The sequence below is a fragment of the Chrysochloris asiatica genome, unplaced genomic scaffold, assembly GCF_000296735.1.
Source record: "Chrysochloris asiatica unplaced genomic scaffold, ChrAsi1.0 scaffold00363, whole genome shotgun sequence".
NCBI classification, from domain to species: domain Eukaryota; kingdom Metazoa; phylum Chordata; class Mammalia; order Afrosoricida; family Chrysochloridae; genus Chrysochloris; species Chrysochloris asiatica.
Window position 1 is genome coordinate 1,305,687 of NW_006408881.1, and position 14,820 is coordinate 1,320,506.

Sequence of the window (14,820 nt, forward strand, 5' to 3'; positions counted from 1 at the left end):
TCTTTGGTTTGTCAGACTCTGCAGGTTTGTGAGCCAGGGATAGTCGCCAGCCTGACCTCTGACCCATGGACTTAGGACTTGCTAGCCTCTACCACACGAGCCATTTCCTTGAGATAAATATATATCTATATATAGTAAGTGCAGTGGCTCTATAGGATAAGCACTAGACTGCTAACCACATTGAGTGGGTTGAGCATACAAGCTGCTCTGTGGGAGAAAGATGAGACTTTCTGCTCCCACAAAGATTTACAGCTTTAGAAACCTTACACAGGGTCACTATGAGTTGGAACTGACTTGATGGCACTTAAAACAACAACAGTAAAAATATAAGCTTTACTAGTTTTGCTTCTCTAGGGAATCCACCCTAATAGAGAGTAGAACTATCCCACAGAGTATTCTTGGCCGTAATGTTTAGGGGAAAAGATCACATTACCTTTCTCCCACAGCACAACTGGGTGGGTTCGAATCACCAACATTTCAGTTAGTAGACAAGTGCAAACCATTAGCATTACTTTAATTGCTGCTTTATAGAAGATGAATTTCCTTTTGGAGTGATGAAAATGTATCATCACTACATAATAGCCATAAATAATAGATCATTTTACTATTTTTAAAAATATAGATTCAGATTCAGTATGTCAGAGGTAGGACCTGAAATTCTGCATTTTCAACAAGCTCTCAAGTGATGCTGATGTTGCTAGTCCAAAAATCATACTGTGATTTGCAAGGGTTCAGAACACAAATGATACTGGGTGCCCATAAAACCTGAAAACACAGATATTATTTTCTGTATTCACAGAGTAAAGTTGACCTTGATAATGTGCTGTATATTCACTTATGTTTCCAGATTTTATAGACACTTAGTCTGGGTTCAGATCCTACCTTTTACCCTTATTGCCTCCAAGACCCCGGACAGGCTGCTTACCCTCTTAGTCAGTTTCCTCCCCTATAATATGGGTCTATTACTGGCATCTAACATATAAAGGTTAGAGGTAGTGATCAAGCAAATTCTTAGCAGAGGGTCTGCTATATAGTAATTGCATAATATTAAATTAGTTAATACTTAACACTCTGAGGTAGGCCTCAATATAATGCTCATTTTTCAGATGGTAGAATTCTTCAGAGAAGTTGAGTAACTTGCCCAGGGTCACACTACTAGTAAGAACCCAGGTCTGACCTACTACAAAACATGTTATCCTAATATCTATATTCTACTTTCTTTCAAGAGTTCTTTACAGATTAGTGTTCATTATTTTTGTTCATTCTTTTCATAGCCCACCTAGTTTCACAAAAGATTTAAAGTTGTTTTCAATAAAGTGTATCAAATGATTTCTAACCTGAACATGGCAGCAGGGTATTAGCTTTTCTCTTGTATCTTCTTAGAAACTACACACCAGGAAGTAGGAGAATGAGAAACAAAAACAAAATCCCCATCTTCAGTGAAACTAGAAGGTGGTTGAGCCCATGAACAATGAAGCAGGAAGAAGGGTACTGGAAAAGTCAGGAGGAAGCTAAAAAGATGGCCTCAGTTGCAGATTGAGGAAGACATAGCAAAGTTCACTTCTCTTAAGTGGGTGCACACTTTGGTATGTAAAAGCAACATCTCTTGAGGCAACAACAGGAACAGGGGCACTGGGTGGCAGTGTGCACTTGTCAGGCATTGTTTGGGCCTAAGAAACAGAGAAGTCACATTTTCAGGAAATAGTCTCATATCAAACAACAGGCTGGGAAGAAGAAGCACTAACAACTCAAACACTAAACTTTTGGTTGCATACAACATAATGCTGTTCCCACATGAGCCTCCTGTTGCTCCAAGAAATCTCACCCCACTCAAAGAGGAGTAATCCAAAAGAAACCAGCACAGGTCTACAAACAGTGAAATTAAATCCAAAAGAAGAGAAGGAACAGGTGAATAACACTCAACAGATAAAAACTACTAATGCACAGTGGAAAACTGGCCAAATGCCCCATTGTGGTTTACAAACAATAGAGAGAAGGAACGCCAGAACTGGTTGATAAGACAATGTAAAAGAGGAGACATAAGTTGACAGGGCTCAATTAGGAGGAAAAGGAAAAGAAACAAACATCATCCAGAAATTAAAACAAAATTAGAAACAATACCAGGGAAATAAGCACTACTGAAATCTGGTAAGGATCATGGAAAATAGGAAAGAGAAAAGTGAGTAAAAGACATAGAAATTAAAAACTGAAAGGACTAGGTTAGAAATTAGAGATGTGGAAGATGTACAAAATACAAATAATGGAAGTGTTCAAATAAGAAACTTCAAAATAAAAAAGGAACAGATCAACACTGGCCAATTATTTAAAGATACAATTTATGGCAACTTTTCAGTAATTACACAGCAATGCCAATAAATAGTGGCAAAGAAAAATCAACTCCAGAACATACACTAAGGAAGTTTACTAGACTTCAAAATGAAAGAAATCATTTGGGGAGGAGTAAGTAGATGTAACAACTACTTGTCTGTCAGTTTGTTGTACTGTGGTGACATGCATGTTGCTGTGATGCTGGTAGCTATACCACTAGTATTTTAAATACCAGCAGGATCAGGCATAATAGACAAATTTCAGCTGAGCTTCTGAAAATGAAGAGGTGGATTACTTCTGAATATTTTGCTGTTGTTGTAAGTGCTTTCAAGTTGTTTCTGACTCATAGAGACCCTGTATAGGGTTTACAAGGAACAACTGGTGGGTTTACACTGCTGACCTTGTGGTTCACAGCACAGGCTGTTCCTACAGTGCCACTTGAAACCCTATGAATAGCACAAGACTATTGAATACTGAAACATTATGATTAGCACCAGGATAGAGACCAGATAGAGATGAGTGCCTCAGGTTGCAAGGTACTCAAAATACAGCTAGGGAAGAGCTGCCTTTTCAAAGTAGAGTTATCATGATGACATGACTGGAGTAAAGCTTTCATATGCTGATGGGCCACAATTCAAAATGAGGAGAAACAGCTACATGCATGCATTAATAATTGGAACATGGAATGTACAAAATATGAAATATATGAAAATTGGAAGCTATCAAAAATTAACACATAAACATTGATATCCTAGGCATTAGTGAGCTAAATGGACTGCTATTGACCATTTTGAATCTGACAATCACATGTTTTACTATGCTGGGAATGACAAGTTGAAGAGGATTGGTGTCACATTCATTATCAAAAAGAACATGTCAAGATCTATCTTGAAGTACAATACTGTCTGTGATAGGATAATATCCATATGCTTACAAGGAAGACCTGTTGATACAACTATTATTCAAATTTACACACCAATCACTAACCTAGTGGTAAGAAACTGAAGAACTCTATGAACATCTTCAGTCTGAAACTGATCAAACATTTAATTAAGATGTACTGAGAATTACTGGCAATTGGAATGCAAAGGTGGGAAACAAAGAAGGATCAGTCATTCAAAAATATGGTCTTGGTGGTAGAAATGATGCTGAACATTGTATGATAGAATTTTGCAAGACCAATGACTTCTTCATTGCAAATACCTTTTTTAAACAACATAAAAGATGAAATTGAACACATAAACATCGATATCTTAGGCATTACTGAGCTAAAATGGATTGGTATTGGCCATTTTGAATCTGGCAATCACATGGTTAACTATGCCTATACACATGGACCTCAAAAGATGGAAAACACAGTAATCAAACTTACTATATTGGTGAAAAGAGATGGTGGAAAAGTTCCACATCATCAGTCAAAACAAGGCCAGGGGACAACTCTGGAATAGACCATAAATTGTTCATATGAAAGTTTGGGATGATGCTGAAGAAAATTAAAACAAGTCCACGAGAGCCAAAATATGACTTTAAATATATCCTACCTGAATTTAGAGATCATCTGAAGAACAGATTAGATGCATTAGATAACAATGACCAAAACCCAGAAGAGTTGTGGGATGACATCAAGAACATCATACAGGAAGAAAACAAAAGGTCATTAAGAGGAGGAGAAAGAAGGAAAAGATCAAAATGGATGCCAGAAGAGACTCTGAAACTTGCTCTCTAGTATACAGTTGCTAAAGAAAATGGAAGAAATGAGGAGATAAAATAATTGAACAGAAAATTTCAAAGGCAACTCGAGAAAACAAAGTCAAAAATTATAACAAAATGCACAAAGACCTGAAGTTAGAAAACCAAAAGGGAAGAACATGTTAAACATTTCTCAAGCTGAGGGAACTGAAGAAAAAAATCCAGGCCTCAACTTGAAATACTGAAGGATTCTATAGACAAAATATTGAATGATGCAGAAAGCAACAAAAAAAGGGAGGAATACGTAGTCACTGTACCAAAAAGAAATGTTTGATGTTCAATCATTTCAAGAGGTTGGGTATGATTAAGATTCAATGGTACTGAAAGAAGAATTCCAATGTGCACTGAGTGCATTGACAAAGAACAAAGCTCCAGGAATTGATGGAATACAGATGCAGCACTGGAGGCACTCACTCATCTATGCTAAGAAATTTGGAAGACAGTTATCTGGCCAAGTTATTAGAAGAGATCCATATTTGTGATCACTCCAAAGACAGGTGACCCAGTGGAATGCAAAAATCATTGGACGATATCATTAATATCACATGCAAGTAAAATTTTGCTAAAGATAATTAAAAGTGGCTGCAACACTACACTGACAGAGGTTCAATCTGATTCAGACAAGGACATAGAACAAGGGATATCATTGCTGATGTCAGATGGATCTTGGCAGAAAGAAAAGAATACCAGAAAGATGTTTGCCTGTGTTTTATTGACTATGCAAATGTTTTCAATTTTGTGGATCATGACAAACTATGGACAACATTGGGGAGAATAAGTATTCCAGAACACTTAATTGTGCTCATGAGGAACCTGTACAAGAGGCAGTTCCCAACAGAACAAGGGAACACTGAATGGTTTAAAATTAGGAAAGGTGTACATCAGGGTTGCATTGTTGCACCAAACTTATTCAATCTGTAGGCTGAGCAAATAATTTGAGAAGCTGGACTATATGAAGACCCCCAATTAGATGATTGGCACAGTGGCAGTAGAAAGGTGTCAAGTGAAACAATGATTGTCAGTATGGCGTAGGACCTGGTAGTGTTTCATTCTGCTGTACATAGCATCACTATGAGTTAGAATCAACTTGACTACACCTAAAAACAACAACAATCCATTGTTATTGGGGATGTAAAATGGTACAGCCACTGTGGAATCAGTTTGGTAATTCCTCAAAAAGTTAAATGTAAATTAATAAACAACTTTTCAATTCCACTCCTAGGTATATACCCAGAAGAATTGAAAGTAGGCATACAAACAGATATTTGTACACAAATTTTGCTGCTGCACTATTTATAACAGCCAAAAAGATGGAAACAGTATAAATGTACACTAACCAATGAATGGATAAACAAATTTTGGGAACCCATATGTTGTTGTACATGGTTGAGTCAGTTCAAACTCATAGTGACCCATTGTAGTGTTTCTGAGAGTAATTGCTGGGTTTAAAATGCTATCTTTGCAGTTACCAGTCCAGTGCTTATTCTACAGTGTCACACCAGGGCTTGGGGAATATATACAATGGATATGTTAATATAGTGGAATATTATTCTGCCATAAAGAGAAATGAAGTCCTGATGCATACTACTGGACTTCTTGAAATCTTGGAAAAACACATAGAGTAAAATAAGTTAGTCACAAAAGGACAAATAATGTATGATCTCACTTATATAAAATAGGCAAATGTATGAGACCAAAGATTATGAGTGTTTACCAGACACAGATGAAAGGGGGAAACAGTAAATCATTGTTTAGGGGGCATTGAGCTTCTGTCAAGGATGACAAATAAGTTTGGAAATGAATAGTGCTGATGATTATACAATGTAATGAATGTAGTCAATGTCACTTCATTGTACATTTAAAAAATGTTGAGTTGGCAAATGTTTTTGTTATGTGTAAGGAACCTGGTTGTGCAGGAGTTAAACACTTGACTGCTAACTGAAAGGTCAATACCAGCTGCTGTGGGAGAAAGATAGTATAGCACTACTTCCATAGAAATTAACAGCCTTATAAACTCTATGGGACAATTCTACTCTGTTCTACAGGGTTTCTATGAGTCAGAATCAACCTGACAGCATGGGTATGGTTTTGGTTGGTGTGATAGTCATGGTTTTATGTCAACTTGGTAGAGGCAGGGTTCTCAGTGGCTTAGCAGTTAAGATGTAGCTACCACTCTCAGAATGAGATCTAATGTGATACAATCACTCCATGATGTAATCTGATGTGATCAGCTTTGATCTGATATAATTATCCTATGTGTAGCTCTGTAGGATAAGTACTAGACTGCTAAGCACAAGGTCAGTGGTTCAAACCCACCAGTTACCCCCTCTGAAACAGGGTTGTTATGAGTCAAAACAGACTCAGACACTTAACAACAACAACAAAAATGTGCTGTAAATCCTTACTTATAATGAGACCAGATATAATCCACAGGATTAGGTTGCATTTTGAGTCAATGTCTTTTGAAATACCAAAAGAGGGATAAGTAAGCAGAGAGAATGAACAAACATCATGAAAGAAAAATCCAGAGTAGAGTGCACCTTTTGAACCTGGGCCCCCTGCACTGTGAAGATCCTAGATCCAGGGAAATCTTGATGCTAAGATACATGGAGATCTCCAAGAAATGCTGGACCTACAGATGCTGAAAGGAGACAAGGACTTTTCCCTAAAACCAGTATTCTGAATTTTGACTTCAAGTCTTCTAACCTGTAAGGGAACACAATTCTAATTGGTAAAAGTTTTTACAATTGTGATATTTCTGTTATAGCAGCACTAGAGAACTACGAAAGTTAATGTATTATATATACTTATACCACAGCTAATAATAATCATAACCTGGAATGTATAAAGTATGAATCTAGGAAAAATGGAAGTTACCAAAAATGTAATGTGTAAGAATTAAGAAAGAGACAAGGAGAGAAATGTGGCTTCAACAGCAGGCAGTTTTATTGAGGATAAACCTGGGAGGGGGAACTTTTATTTTCCCCAACAGCAGGCAGGTTTATTGAGAATAAACCTGGGAGGAGGAACTCAAAGTCAAGAGAGACAGAGAGCCCACTTCCCCTCCCCTTACAGACTGGCATGTTTAAGGTGATGTGGTCCCCGATACAGTAATGGGAGGATCCAGGAGGGTTTTGGCGGGCTTTTAATGGGTGGAGTAATGGAGATGTTCCAGAAACTGGAAAATACTGGGGGCGGGGGCGTGGGGGCACTCTTGGTGTAACAAAGACTTAAGCTTTCAGGAGACCGCAGCTTAAGCAGGACTTTATTGGGTGCCATTTTGGGGGCAGCTGTAATGTCATTTTGTTGATCAGGAGTAGGATCCCTCAAAATAGAACACAAAAACATTGATATCCTAGGAATTAGTGAGCTGAAATGGACTGGTATTGGCCATTTTGAATTTGTCAGTCATATAGTTTACTATGCCAAGAATGACAAGCTGAAGAGGAATGGTGTCATGTTCATCATCAAAAAGAACATTTCAAGATCTATCTTGAAGTACAATGCTCTTTGTGTTAGGATAATACCCATAAGCTTACAAGGAAGACCAATTAATACCACGATTATTCAAGTTTATCCACCAACACTAAAGCCAGTGATGATGAAACTGAAGAATTCTACCAGCTTCTTCAGTCTGTACTGATGAAACATGCAATCAAGATGTACTGATAATTACTGGCGATCGTAATACAAGTATTGGAAACAAAGAGGAAAATATTGCCTTGGTGACAGAAATGATGCTGGAGACTGCATAATAGATTTTTGCAAAACCAATGACTTCTTCATTGCAAGCACTTTTAAAAAAAACAGCATAAGGGGCAACTACATGCACGGACCTCAACAGATGGAATACACAGGAATCAAATTGACTACATCTGTGGGAAGAGATGGTAGAAAAGCTCAATATCATCAGCCAAAACAAGTCAAAGGGAAGACTGTGGAACAGACCATCAATTGTTCATACGTAAGTTCTGGCTGAAGCTGAAGAAAATTAAAACAAGTCCATGAGAGCCAAAATGTGACCTTGAACATACCTCACTTGAGGTTAAAGACCATCTCAAGAACAGTTTTATGCATTATACTTTAATGACTGAAGGCCAGAAAATCTGCAAGACATCAAGAACATCATACAGGAAGAAAGAAAAAGGTCATTAAAAAGACAGGAAAGAAAAATAAATACTAAAATGGATGTCAAAAGAGACTACAATTTCCTCTCCAGCATGGAGATACTAAAGCAAATGGAAGAAATAAGGAAGTCAAAGAAAACAGAAAATTTCAAAAGGCAACTCAAGAAAAAGTCAATTATTATAATGAAATGTGCAGAGACCTGGAGTGAGAAAACCAAAAGGTAAGAACACACTCAGTATTTCTCAAGCTGAAAGAATTGAAGAAAAAAATGCAAGCCTCACCTTGCAATATTGAAAGATTGCATGGGAGAATATTGAATGATGCAGAAAACATCAAAAGAAGATGGAAGGCATTAACAGCGAGATTTAGGGGAAAAAAACAAACCAAAACAAAACAAAAAACCCAGAAGACAACAAACGCTGGTCAGAGTGTGGACAGACTGGGACCCTCCTACATTGTTGGTGGGACTGTAAAATGGTTCAAGCACTCTGGAAAATAGTATGTCACTTCCTCAGAATATTGGAAATTGAAATACATTATGATCCAGCAATTCCTCTACTTGGTATATATCAACAAGAAATATGAGCCAGAGCACTAGTTGATAACCTGCATACCAATGTTCATCGCAGCACTCTTCACTATAGCAAAAAGATGGAGTAAACCTAAGTGCCCATCAATGAAAAAATTGATACACAAACTTTGGTATGTATGCATAATGGAATACTATGCAACCTTGAAGAATAACAAAGAAGCAGCAAAACACCTCATAGCATGGATGAGCATTGAAGACATTATGCTGAGTGAAGTTAGTCAATCATAAAAGGATAAATATTGTATGGCACCATTATTGTAAAAGCTTAAGAAAAGATTTCCATACTAAAAGAAACATTCTTTGATAGTTATCAGGGATGGAAGGGAGGGGAGAGTAATTCACAGGATAAGACACATGTTAATTTGAATAATGGGGTGGGGAGACATAAAGGGAAGGGGACAATACACAAGAAGGAGAGGGTGGTAGATGAACAATGAAGATAGGGGAAGACTTAAGGAGTATGCATGGGCTAAAAGGAATAGAGGTAAATAGTGATGTATACACAGCCTTGGAATAACAGTGTTCTGTGATACAGGAATGGATGGACATTTGAGTGTGATAGATATGAATATTGGGAAATATAATTACAGAAAGCTTGTAAGCCCATCTTCAGCCTATTGGATTAGTTATAAGGGGAATTAGAATTTACCCAAGGAAATAGGCTTCTTATTAAACCTTTGTAGAGTATGGCGCTTAGGTGGAAACCTGAGCCCCACCCAGAATTTTCTGAGGTGGGTCATTCAGAACAACTCAAAATGGCTAGAAGAACAGAAAATACTTTTTGAAAGAGAGAACAACAGGGAAAAAGCAGTCTATTTGGCTATTACAATATTCAGCAAGTTATTTATTTGCTTTGGAACCATCAAAGCAAGAAAAGTCAAACCATCAGAGAAAATCCCCTTCTTCTAAGACTTAACCTCACAAGTAGTTTAGTATGATAGATGGCGCTTGCCTTTGTCTACTTGTGAGTGGAAATGGAGGAAATGCAGCAGTGACGACATGCGCTGAGTTTGGCCATGTTCCATAGACACCTGTTAATCTTGAGATGAGAGAGAGAAGAGGAAGGGCTGGCTGGCTTGAAGTTCAGGGAGACATTTGAACTCCTGAATCTATGGATACTGACCTAGCCACTGAGGGCTAGAGCTGAGAGTGAAATGGCCAGCTGGTTTGAATGTGGGGAGGCATGCATGAACTCCCAAATTTGCAGATAGTACCCATTTGATCTAGCTTGGATGGGTAGCTAACCAGAATTTGATCAGACTAAGAAAAAGAAATTTGATACTGTGAGAAAGTACAAATTGCTACAATTTGATTAACTAGACCTTTGCTTATGGAAGCAGTTCCTCAAAATTCTAACTGAAATGGAAGGATTCTACATATCAAGGGTCAAGCTTGTGCCCTCAGTGTACTGGGTTGATATGGACAAGCAATTTAGACATTGGCTATCAAAAATGGGGAATCCTGGTATGGCTCTGTGGGATAAAGAACTGGACAACAAGGTCGGTTCAAACCACAAGGTTGGTGGTTCAAACTCACCAACTGCTACTTGGAAACTCTATAAGAGGTCACAATGAGTCAGAACTGACTTGACAGCACTAAAGAACAACAATAACAATAAAGGTAAAAAGTAGCTGGCTTACAAGCTTTCATGAGTGTGCTTAGCTTCAGAATGAGAGGGTAAGGTAGAATCCCCACTGAATAGTTTTCATCTTATCCAGATGGATCTGGTGAAAGGGGATGGGGCAGGATGGTGATAGGATTTTATGACTGTTATTAGAATTAATCATGATTGTCACAACTGTAATGTTAGAAGACGTGTAACTAAAATAGGGTAGTGGTTAATCTTTCATTTCAGGAACAGAAGATACCAGGTCCATCAAGAAGGAAGAGCATGAGTGGAACATGAGAGCCTACCTAGAATAGCAGCAACAGCAGAGACGGTGGCAGAGGCAATGACATAGAGAGATACAGCAACTGGGGACTCAGGTCCATGGATTGAGAAAGGCTGTGTGCCTATGGGCAAAAGGCTGGTTTGCAAAATGCACCCTTTGAACATTTAATGAATGTGTATATATGTATACGTATACACACACACACATAGATAGATGATAGATAATAGATAGATAGGTAGATAGATAGATGATAGATAGATAGATAGATAGATAGATAGATAGATAGATAGATAGATAGATAGAGTGTGTGTCCTGGTGTGACACTGTGACTTAATGCACCAGACTGCATATGCATAGCAGGTTGAACTGCAAGGTCGGCAGTTCAAGCTCATCAGTTGCTCCTCAGAAACTCTATACAGGGTCACTATGGGTCGGAATCGACTCGACGGCACTTAACAACACACACACATATATATGTGTGTATGTGTGTGTGTGTTGAAGTTGTCAAGGACTTCATTCTTCTTGGATCAACTATCAACACTCATGGAAGCAGCAGTCAAGAAATTAAATGACGTATTGCATTAGGAAAATCTGCTGCACAAGACCTTTTGAAAGTGTTGAAGAGCAAAGATGTCAGCTTGAAGACTAAGGTGTGCCTGACCCAAGCCATGGTATTTTCAATAATCTCATATGCATGTGAAAGCTGGACAGTGAATAAGAAAGACCATAGAAAAACTGATGTATTTGAGTTATAGTGTTGGGGGAGAATATTGAATGTGCCATGGGTAGCCAAAAGAATCAACAGATCCATGTTGGAAGAAGTGCAGCCAGAGTGCTCCTTGGAGGCCAGGATGGCCAAACTTCGTCTCTCATACTTTGGACATATTGTTAGGAGGGACCAGTCGCTGGAGAAGGATATCATGTTTGGTAAGGTGGAGAGTCAGAGAAAAAGAGGAAGACTGCTAATGAGATGGATTGGCCAAGTAGCAGCATCGATGGACTCAAGCAAGGCAACAATAGTGAGGTTGGCCAAAGATCAGGCGGTGTTTTGTTCTGTTGTGCATAAGGTCACTATGAGTCGGTACCGACTCGATAGCACCTAACAACAACATATGTATACCTATATTTCTACATATAGATATAGATATAGATAAGATATAGATAGATAGATATAGATATAAATAGAGATAGAGATAGATAGATGGATAGATAGATATAGATATGTATCTATCTATCTATAGATAGATAGATACATACATTTGTATGTGTACATAAAAAATGTTTGCTTTGTTCATTTGTGAAAAATAAGATAAAAGGGAAGCAGCAGGGTAGAAGCAGGATAACTATTGTTACAAGGATGGAAGTGTAATCACTGAGATGAAACAAAATGTATGATTGGTTGAAAGTAAAGCTGATGATCCTGTCTGCTTACCTTCACTCAATTCAAAATAAAAAGTTGGGAGGAAAACGATGATGAAAGGCATACATAGGTATACTGTACTAAAAACAATGGTCAATATTCAATCATTTCAAGAGGTAGCAGATGATCAAGAACCAACGGTTCTTTGTTTCTTTAAAGTTCTTATTGTGAATTATGTGTTAGTTTACATGGGTGAACATTGTCTTTACATTCATCCTATCATATTTTGTTTCATTGCAATCATCACAATCCCCTGCATGCATCATCAAACAATCAAAAGTGTACACCCCACACGCCTGACCCCCGGCCACCAGCACACAGCCCCTCCTCTCTCCCTGAGTCCAGAGTCCCCAGCTGCACCATGTCATCATCTCTGCCTCCATCCCTAGTGTCACTGCCTCCCCGGACACGGTCTCACACTTGGCTTTTCTCCCTTGATGGTTCCAGGGATCTCTGCTCCTGGACTGCAAAATCAGCCACTGTCCTCCTTTTGTTTAAAAACATTTACGTTTACCTTTCCAACACTCACTGTCAGACTTAATAGTAATCATTCCCTATTGAACCACAGGAGTCCTATCCCCTCACCTTTTATCAACCCCATCCAGACATGTCGGAAACAATTCAGTGGAGATTCTAACTTTCCCTGTATCCTCTGGAGCTAGGTTCCCTACTGAAAGCTTGTAAGCCAGTCACTTCTTGCCTTTATAGTTCCCTATTTTGGGTAGCGAATGTCTTAGTTCCCCATCTCTGTCGACCTTGTGTACCAAGGGGGGTGGGAATGATCCTCACTGTAAAGTGGACACTCCTTTGTCATACAGCATTCACAAGCATAGGTCAAGTAACCCACTTGTAGTGGGTTACTCTTTTTATCTTTCTTCTTCTTTCTTCCTCTAGTTGTGTTCTGATCATCCAGCCATTGATGCCAGTTCAAATGGGTACCATCTGCAAGTATGGGTGTTTTTGTGCCCTCACTTCATATCAGATGGATGTTTCACACTGCATTCTAGTTCTCTGGGGCCATGTCCCTGCCCCTGGGCCCAGGAGTCCCCAGGTCTCCTCAATCCAGGTTAACAGTAGTCTATTGAATGTGGTTGGACTTAGTTCACAACTTCATTGCTGTTTTTCCCCCACTTCCCCTTATAGGTGATCAACGTGGTCTGCAGCAGGACCATATGCCTGCTGGTGTATTCCATTTGAGTGTCAGTCTTGGATGGGGGTTTGCATTGAGGGGACCTGACCAATTGCCTTGATGGCTCCCTGGGGAACAACTTGCTGGTTCTTGTAAGTAGTCAATTGGACTGTTGTTATTGTTTTGCTGGTCTTTCTTTCAGGAAATATCTTCTGTTCTTCTTGCTGCTCCAGGCTGATTTGCTTGTCCTTTCAAGTGGAATTGTCTCACCTCAGAAGATTCTGGATGGGGATCAAGATTCCACCTATGTTCTTGTGCAATGCAAAGGCTCTGCAGGGAGCCTCCTTCACTGAGCAAGTTCTAACCCCATTTTAGGTATCCCAATCAGTTATAGGCTGAAGACAGACTTACAAGCTTTCTCTGGTGATGTTTCTGGGTATTCCTCTCTCTCCCCTTCAAGTGTCTATTTTACAATAGTAGGCAAGGGAAACCAAGATTCAAAAGACAGCCAAGCATCTTAACATCATATCCCCACTTGGACCCATTCAAGCCATGCCTCAATCTTTGTATCCTTGAGCCCTGTTGTTCCATGGTTGTGTTTACATCATTATTTACCTCTATACTATATAGTCCATGTAAACCTGCCTAGCTATTCTCCCTTCCGCCTTGTTTTTCCTTTCCCCTTCTCCGTCTAGTGTATACCCCCAAACTATCCTGTTTCTGTTCCCTACCTGTATGCCACTATCCTGTGCCTATTCCCTACCCTGTGCCTATTCCCTACCTTCCCCTTCCTCCCCTCTCCCCACCCCATTCATCCAGGTAACCAACAAAAATTTTAAAAATAATAAAAAATAAATCCCTCCCCTTTAAGTGTGGGTGCTTTTACTTTATCTTTTACAATAATGGCCCAATGCCGTATTTCTCCTTTTGTGACTAATTTCCCTCAGCATAATGTCCTCAAGGTTCATCCATATTATGTGGTGGCTTCCTGCTTCCTTGTTATTCTTCAAGGTAGCATAGCATTCTATTGTGTGCATGTACCAAAGTTTGTTTATCCATTCTTCCATTGATGGGCACTTAGGTTGTCTCCATCTTTTTGTTATTGTGAATAGTGCTGCTATGAACATTGGTTTGCATATATCTACTTGTGTTATGCCTCGTATTTCTTGTGGATAAATATCAAGGAATTTCTGGATCAGAAGATATCTCTATTCCCAACCTTCTGAGGAAGCACCATATTGTTTTCCAGAGTGGTTGGACAATTTTGCAATCTCACCAGCAGTGTAGGAGGGTTCAAGTCTCTCTAGATCCTAGCAAACATTTATTGTCCTCCACTTTCTTGATAATGGCTATTATTGCTGGTGTGAGATGATATCTCATTGTTGTTTTGATTTGCATCTCTCTAATGGCTAGTGAACAAAAATCCTCACCACTGGACCAATAAACAGTATTTTTATCAATGGAGAAAAGATTGAAGTTGTCAAGGACTTCATTCTTCTTGGATCAACTATCAACACTCACAGAAGAGCAGACAAGAAATCAAATGATGTATTTATTGTATTGGGCAAATCTGCTGCACAAG